General features: G+C 39.7%; 1 long non-coding RNA gene across 1 annotated transcript; it reads left to right on the top strand.

Annotated features, from left to right (window-relative positions):
• The first annotated feature begins 3,113 nt into the window (after positions 1-3,113).
• LOC135072313 (uncharacterized) lies at positions 3,114-6,412 on the top strand. The gene is made up of 2 exons (XR_010257404.1): positions 3,114-5,471; positions 6,000-6,412. It is a non-coding gene; the product is annotated as an uncharacterized LOC135072313 (long non-coding RNA).
• Positions 6,413-8,141: the final 1,729 nt, after the last annotated feature.

Genomic DNA, 8,141 nt, shown 5'->3' with positions numbered 1-8,141 from the left:
ATTTTTACGTCTGGGGACAATCTAAAGAACTGGTGTACGTAACGGATTCAAACAATAGAAAAACTACAACGAATAGAAAACGCCTTATTAGTAATAAAAAGAGAAATGTGGCTGCATACGACAACAGTCGAAATTAGAAGATGTCTTGAGTGTATACGTTGCCGAGGCGGACATTTTGAACAAAATTTGTAATAATTAATAAACGATCAAAATAATTATTTTCGTCTTTAATTTCAAGAAATCCACATTGAAAAACGATAGGGAAAAGGTTTTTACATTGCATAAGATAAATAATTTTTACCTGTTAGGTGTTCTACGTGCTATTCACACAAAAAGGAGCTATAAACGCAAATTTCGCAAATCAGTCCGAGTAGAGTCAATGCACTAATTTAAGGAATTTGTGAAGTTGTTGTTATTATTTAAACAAGATTAGTATACCGTTTGAATGAGGATAGACTAGAGAAGTTTTGATAAAATCCGAAGATCGCTATCTCTTTTTAAAAAAAAATTATACCCATGTAAACTTAAATGTTCAGTCCATTTTTAACTTTTCGGAAAACTTCAAAGCTGAATTTTAAAAAAACTAGATGATATTTGCCAGTAAATTTAGATTTGATGCAACCCTACATTAATGCACGTCAAAACAAAATATTTACTTTAGGGCTGCGCCTAGTAGTTTTTTTTTAATCGAAATTAAATGATGCGATTTGGGTATTTTGGTGAAATTACTAAAAAAATTAATTTAAAAGTAGCCGCCTGGCATGGAACGTGTTATGGGGGCTGAAAATATAGGAAATGACCCATTCTATCCGCCAAATCATTTTGGCACACGATGCGCCAAACACCCTGTATATCTATGAAATATTACATCAATAACCCATCGTCTGAAGTAATTTCATAGACAGTATGCTGTACTCAAGTACTGTCGTGCTGCTGCGAGTCGGCTTCGAATTTGTACCTTTAAAATGTTGTCGCCACAGTCGTTTCCGCCCGGAAGTACAATTTGCCGCCGCTAGAGGGCGACACCGAGACGTCATTCGAACAACGAGCGGCCACTCGATCATTCCTTGTCGAAGCGTCGAGCTAGTAACACTCACCTTGTCTTGCTGAAAGCTATTATTATTTTTTAAAAAAAACGAAGTACAATTATTATTTTATAAGTGATTTTTATTTTAAATTGGTAATATTGTAAAAGAGTAAAGTATCATTTCAATTATTAATAAATATGATTTCACTATAGAAAATTGAGCTATAATAATTATTACGATGGTGAGATTGTGTAGGTAATGTAGCTAAATATTAATAAAAGTGTTTTGCAGAATATTGGTGTTTAAGTTGATTTACATCAGAAGTGGTACGGAGCCGTGCCAAAATGCCACGCCATCGCAAGAAAAGTAAAAGGAAATCTCGAAGAGACACATCTTCCGACTCCAGCACATCGATCTCATCGGTGGCTTCCGCAAGTAAAAACTATGACACGGATAAAAGTCATAAACGGCATAAAAAGCATAAAAGACGTCGCAGAGGATCGCCAACCGTAAGTCAAAGTGCATTATTATCATCAGTAATTCCGGAATTCGATCCATTAGTTGATAATATTGATATGTGGATAAATGTAGTTGAAGCAAACGCCAGAGCATTTGGGTGGTCAGATAATATGATTCAGTACCAAGCTCTGCAAAAGCTGCGTAATACGGCTAAAACTTGGCTCGATTCGTTACAAAAAAATGAGACCCAGTGGACGACATGGAGGTGGCGACAATGGCGTAATAAATTGTCGGATACATTCCAAATTAAACGTGATATGTTTACTTTGCTAAAACAGTTAGTAGATGCAAAACCGCTTTCTGATCAGTCCCTTTACGAGTTTTATTTTCAACAAAAGGCAAAGATTGATAGATTGCAATTAGAGTTTCGTGAGCAGGATATTATTTCGGTCATTGTAGGGTCAATCGGGGACCCTAATATTAGCACAGCTGCGCAGGCAGGTACTTTTCGATATTGTGATGAGTTAGCATCATTTTTACATGGCAAAGTTTATGTGCAACCTGAAAAAGACAAGACTCAATTTCAAAAACCGAGCATGTCTAATAAACAAAGCACTCGTTCGCTACCTAATGAGACCTTAAGTTCAGATCGAAAGTTTAGTGGCAATAATAAAAGTGACTCTTTTATGAATAATCCCACGACTTCACAACGCGATATAAATATAACATGCTATCGTTGTGGGGAGGTAGGGCATAAAAAAACCACCTGTAAGTTGAACAGTAACGTACAATGCACTTTTTGTAATAAATTAGGGCATGTAGAAACAATTTGTCGTTTAAAAACAAAGCCTAAATTGGAGACTAAACTTGAAGTAAAGATGATCGCTGAGTCAGAGACTAAGCAGAAATTTTTCAAAGATATTATGTTGAATGATTACAAAAGTAACGCGTTTTTCGACATGGGAAGTGATTGCTCACTCATCACAGATAAATTAGTGAAACAATATGATTTGAAACCATTTTCTTTGAATGCGCCTATCAGTTTAGTAGGTTTTACATGTGAGTCGAACGTGACTGTTTCCAAAGCTGTAGCCGTTACCTTGAAGGTCGACACTGTTGAATTAATTGTCACCCTTTATATTATCGACAAATTAGCGGGCTGTGACATACTCATAGGGCGGAACTTTACTGAGGACAGAAGTATTATGTACATACGTGTGGGTGATTCTTTAACTTTTCAACCAGTAGAATGCCTAAAAGTTTTAAATGTTAACGTTTTAAAATTTAACGACAATTCGAAAGAACATGCATCAGTGTTGAATAAAACTTTTGCCAAATACCCTCAATGTATTTCTCATGATTTATCAACATTAGGAAAAACTGACTGTGTTGAGTTAAGCCTTGAACTCACGTCTAATAAGCCAGTCTTTCAAAGACCTTACAGAATGTCTGAATCTGAGCGCTCAGTTATGAGGAACATCACGGATGACTTACTAAAAAATGGTATCATTCAAAACAGTAATTCTGCTTATGCTAGCCCTGCACTCCTTGTAGATAAAGCATCAGGTGATAAAAGATTATGCGTAGATTATAGGCAGCTAAACAAAATTACTGTTAAAGAAAAATACCCCATGCCATTGATTGAGGATCTCATTGACCGGTTACGAGGGTGTAAATATTTTACATCCCTCGATTTAAAAAGCGGATATCACCAAATTGCTGTAAATCCTGAAACAATACCTAAAACAGCCTTTATTACGCCCGATGGTCATTTTGAGTATATTAGAATGCCCTTCGGGCTGAGCAATGGACCTTCAGTCTTTCAAAGACTAATGGATACAGTGTTAGGAAATATGCGTTTTGGGAGGGTTATATGTTATATGGACGACTTGCTAATAGCCACTGAAACATTTGAACAAAATGTAGCTTGTTTAGAGACTGTTCTAGATATATTCCAAAAAAATGGTCTGACCATCAACTTGGAAAAATGTTCGTTCTTCCAAAAGGAAGTAACATTTTTGGGGTACGACATTTCAGATGAAGGTGTTCGCCCAAGTTCACGTAAATTGAAAGCTATTAAAGATTATCCTACCCCCAAAACAATTCACCAACTTAGACAATTTCTGGGACTCATTAATTATTTCAGAAAATTCATAAAAAACTGTGCTGTAATGTGCAAGCCCTTAACTAATTTGTTAAAGAAGAATGTAACCTGGCAATGGGGTCCTCAACAAACACAGGCAGTAGAAGATCTTAAAAAGGCCTTAATTGATGATGCCGTTTTAAATATTTTTGACCCTAATTTACCTATCACTCTCTATACAGACGCTAGTCGCGATGGAATAGGATGTATTTTAGTCCAAACCACTTCCAACGGGGAAAAACCTATTTACTTTTATAGCCGACAAACTACTAATGAAGAAAAGAACTATCATTCTTTTGAATTAGAGCTTTTAGCGATTGTAGTGGGATTACAGAAATTCAGACATTATTTACTAGGAAATCAATTTAGAATTGTAACCGATTGCAATGCTGTTCGTCATACTTTAAACAAAAAAGAAATCATACCTCGGATTAGCAGGTGGGTCTTACAAACTCAGGAATTTACATTTGAGATAGTTCATAGGGCTGGTACACAAATGAAACATGTGGACGCCTTGAGTCGGAACCCCGTACAAACTGAGCACTCCTTGTCTGTTCTGTCTATTACAGAAAGTGATTGGCTCTTATCAGTCCAGTTACAGGATCCTAACATTTGCTGTATTCGAGATATACTATTATCAGGCGAGGCCGAGTCTAATAAAAAAATATTCAATGAGTATGATTTATTAGGCAATAAGGTTTATCGTAGGACTCAATACGGAAGACGTTGGGTTGTACCTAAACAGTGTATATGGCATGTCATAAGAGCCAATCATGATGACATTGGGCATTTTGCAGTTGATAAGACTGTTGAGAGAATCAAAGCACAGTACTGGTTTCCTCGACTTAAGAAAATTGTTACAAAGTACATTAAAAACTGTTTAAATTGTATTTACTACAAGGCTATAAGTGAAAAAAAACCGGGACTGTTACATCCAATTCCAAAATATGCTAGACCTTTCCACACTTTACACCTTGACCATTTAGGCCCTTTTGTTAAAACAACACAAAATAATGCTTATCTTTTGGTAATAGTAGATTCTTTTACTAAATTTGTGTTTATTGTCGCTGTCAAAAATACCAAAAGCAAAATAGTTATCAACGAATTAAATAAGATTTTCAAAATATTCGGGAACCCTAAAAGACTGATTTGTGATGCCGGAAGCGCTTTTACATCAAAATTATTTACTGGTTATTGTAATGATCATAATATTCGACGTCATATTATTGCCACAGCCGTACCACGTTCGAACGGTCAAGTCGAACGATATAATCGAACCATTTTAGATGCGTTACGGAGTCTTAGCGCAGATGCAAATAACAATAAATGGGATCAACATGTAACCCAAATACAACAAGGTATAAACAGTACAATAAACAAAAGTACTGCAGCAGTACCTAGTGAAGTATTTTTTGGATACAGAATTCGGATGATGAATGATAGAATTGCTGATGAGGATAATACAGAAAAATCGGTTGACGTGACAGCCTTGCGTGACAAAGTAGATCAAAACATTAAAAGAGCTGCTCAAGTACAAAAAGCAGCTTTCGACTCTAAAAGGAAATTGGCTACTAATTATAATATTGGAGACTTGGTTGTGATTAAAATACCAAGTCACTCAAATGACGGTCACAGCACAAAGTTAATGCCATTGTTTAAAGGACCTTTCCAAATAACAGAAGTCCTAGGGCATGACCGTTATAAAGTATCCGATATGAGAGGAGCGGAGCGGAGTACAAAACGTTATGATGGCGTAACCTGCGCAGAGAATATGAAGTTTTGGATACGCATTTCGGATGAGGGCGAGGAGGAAGTTGCACCGGATGTTGTCCAGTAATCAGGTACTCATTGAAACACATGTAAGTTAAACATTTATTATTTATCTTTATTAGAGACGTGAGCTTGTATAAAGTAAATAATTCATTTCGAGTTATGTGGGCCTAATGTGTCAGCTTCAACGAAAAGTTCTTAGAGTTTTTGCACCAATTGATGGGAATCCCTAGTGAAAGCTGTCGTTGGTTATATAATGGTGATACAAAACTATGTTGATGACTATGCTTAAACAGTATCAAATAGTTCAAGCCATTATACCTACAAATACTAAGAACTTTTGTGTTGCTGTGATATTTGTTGGTCTCTATTTTCTTATTAATATGTCTTTACACTTATGAGCTTGCAAGTGTGTTGTCTTCAAACGGGAATCCAAAGTGAAAGCCGTTTTTAAGACGTAATGGTGATACAAGACTAAGTGACAGTTAAAGTCATTTAGTTCAAACTATTATTAAAACATGAATCTTGCAGGCGCATAAGGATAAAGTGATATTCTGAACTATCTTAAATATAAAAATAACATTATTATTTGTTTACAGCTTCCACATTAGACCAATACGATGTCCGAGGACGGCCACGTATGCAGGACGGCCGGATGTTGTCGCCACAGTCGTTTCCGCCCGGAAGTACAATTTGCCGCCGCTAGAGGGCGACACCGAGACGTCATTCGAACAACGAGCGGCCACTCGATCATTCCTTGTCGAAGCGTCGAGCTAGTAACACTCACCTTGTCTTGCTGAAAGCTATTATTATTTTTTAAAAAAAACGAAGTACAATTATTATTTTATAAGTGATTTTTATTTTAAATTGGTAATATTGTAAAAGAGTAAAGTATCATTTCAATTATTAATAAATATGATTTCACTATAGAAAATTGAGCTATAATAATTATTACGATGGTGAGATTGTGTAGGTAATGTAGCTAAATATTAATAAAAGTGTTTTTGCAGAATATTGGTGTTTAAGTTGATTTACAAAAAACACACGCATTTCCGATGAAGTACAGCATTACAGTACAAAAACATACAGCAGCCTTGTTAAGTAAATGTGATGACATGACTTCTGCGTATGCAGCCTAGATTCGGCTCGAAGGATGAAAATTTAAAGATTGTGTACTTTTTACTTGTTATTGATGTTGGATGTAGTGATAGTTTGTATTTTCGGCACGGGATGTATGTGGTAACAGCGGTGTAACCTATGAACAGCGTAGTGTAGCGCGGACGCCTGTGACGGGTTCTCACACGCGCAGCGGGGGGCGGGGTGCACGTCGTGAGCTTGTATTCGGATTCGGAAGTCCGAAGCGTGTACATGTCCCTTGCACCCGTGAGTCTTAGGCTGGTTTTAGAGTCACGCTGACGCACGCTGACCGTCAGCGCTGACAGCTGAAATGTATGAAGCGTTGGCGCGGAGCGATCAACGTCACTCAGGAACGTTCCCTTCAATTACATACATATTGATCTGTCAGCGCCGACGATCAGCGAGCGGTCAGCGCGATTCTAAGGCTTGATTTCCTCCTACGCAGACGTCGGTTGCGTACATCGGTCGAGCGTACGAATACACACAATGTTCTATGAAGCACCGCACTGCAACGCCGTCGTCAGGGGCAGATGATTACATAGAACTAGTGTGTAATCGTGCGCGCCGCTGACGTTGGTCACCGATGTCAGCCTAAAAGGAAATCAAGCCTTAGGCTGGTTTTAGAGTCACGCTGACGCACGCTGACCGTCAGCGTTGACAGCTGAAATGTATGAAGCGTCGGCGCCGAGCGATCAGCTTCACTCAGGAACGTTCCCTTCAATTACATACATATTGATCTGTCAGCGCCGACGATCAGCGAGCGGTCAGCGCGATTCTATAACCCGTCTTAGCGTGGGCTCTAAAGTTAATAAAGTTAACAGTGGTGTAACTGTGTTGCGATGTGCCCTCAGCGAACATATCGGAGACGATAACGGACGAGGTGGCGGGCGGCGGCAGCGGCGAGGCGCTGGCGTGGTGCGCGCGCGGCGGCGAGCGCGTGGAGTTGGCCGCGCGCGACCTGCCGCCGCACGCGGAAAAACTGGAGAAGTTCGTCGAGGACGTCAAGTGAGTGCTTCACCCTACCTACCTCTATAGCAGCGTATGACGGCCGATGGGGCAGCAAGATTCTGGAGTGGAGACCAAACCCTGCGTGGGACGTCCACCCACAAGCTGAACCGATGACCTCATAAAGGTAGCAGGAAGGCGCTAGATGCAAGCCGCTACCGTTCGTTCGTTCGTTCGTTTCAGCCAAATGACGTCCACTGCTGGACAAAGGCCTCCCCCAAGGTTTTCCACAATGAACGGTCCTGCGCTGCCCGCATCCAGGCTCTTCCCGCGACCTTTACCAGATCGTCGGTCCACCTAGTAGGAGACGATAACGGACGAGGTGGCGGGCGGCGGCAGCGGCGAGGCGCTGGCGTGGTGCGCGCGCGGCGGCGAGCGCGTGGAGCTGGCCGCGCGCGATCTGCCGCCGCACGCGGAGAAACTGGAGAAGTTCGTCGAGGACGTCAAGTGAGTGCCTTACCTTGTTCGTCTTCTTCGTTTTTGATGATGTTGGCAACACACGTCGAGGTCGACTTGATTTGTTCCATTTTCAAGTAAATAAGTGATACGAGTTACAAAATGAGATCAAGTAATGATATACAGGATGTTAGGTAAATGGG

The sequence above is a fragment of the Ostrinia nubilalis genome, chromosome 5, assembly GCF_963855985.1.
Source record: "Ostrinia nubilalis chromosome 5, ilOstNubi1.1, whole genome shotgun sequence".
Classification (NCBI taxonomy): domain Eukaryota; kingdom Metazoa; phylum Arthropoda; class Insecta; order Lepidoptera; family Crambidae; genus Ostrinia; species Ostrinia nubilalis.
The sequence above is the reverse complement of the archived record's forward strand: the minus strand, read 5'-3'. Positions and strand labels throughout refer to the sequence as shown.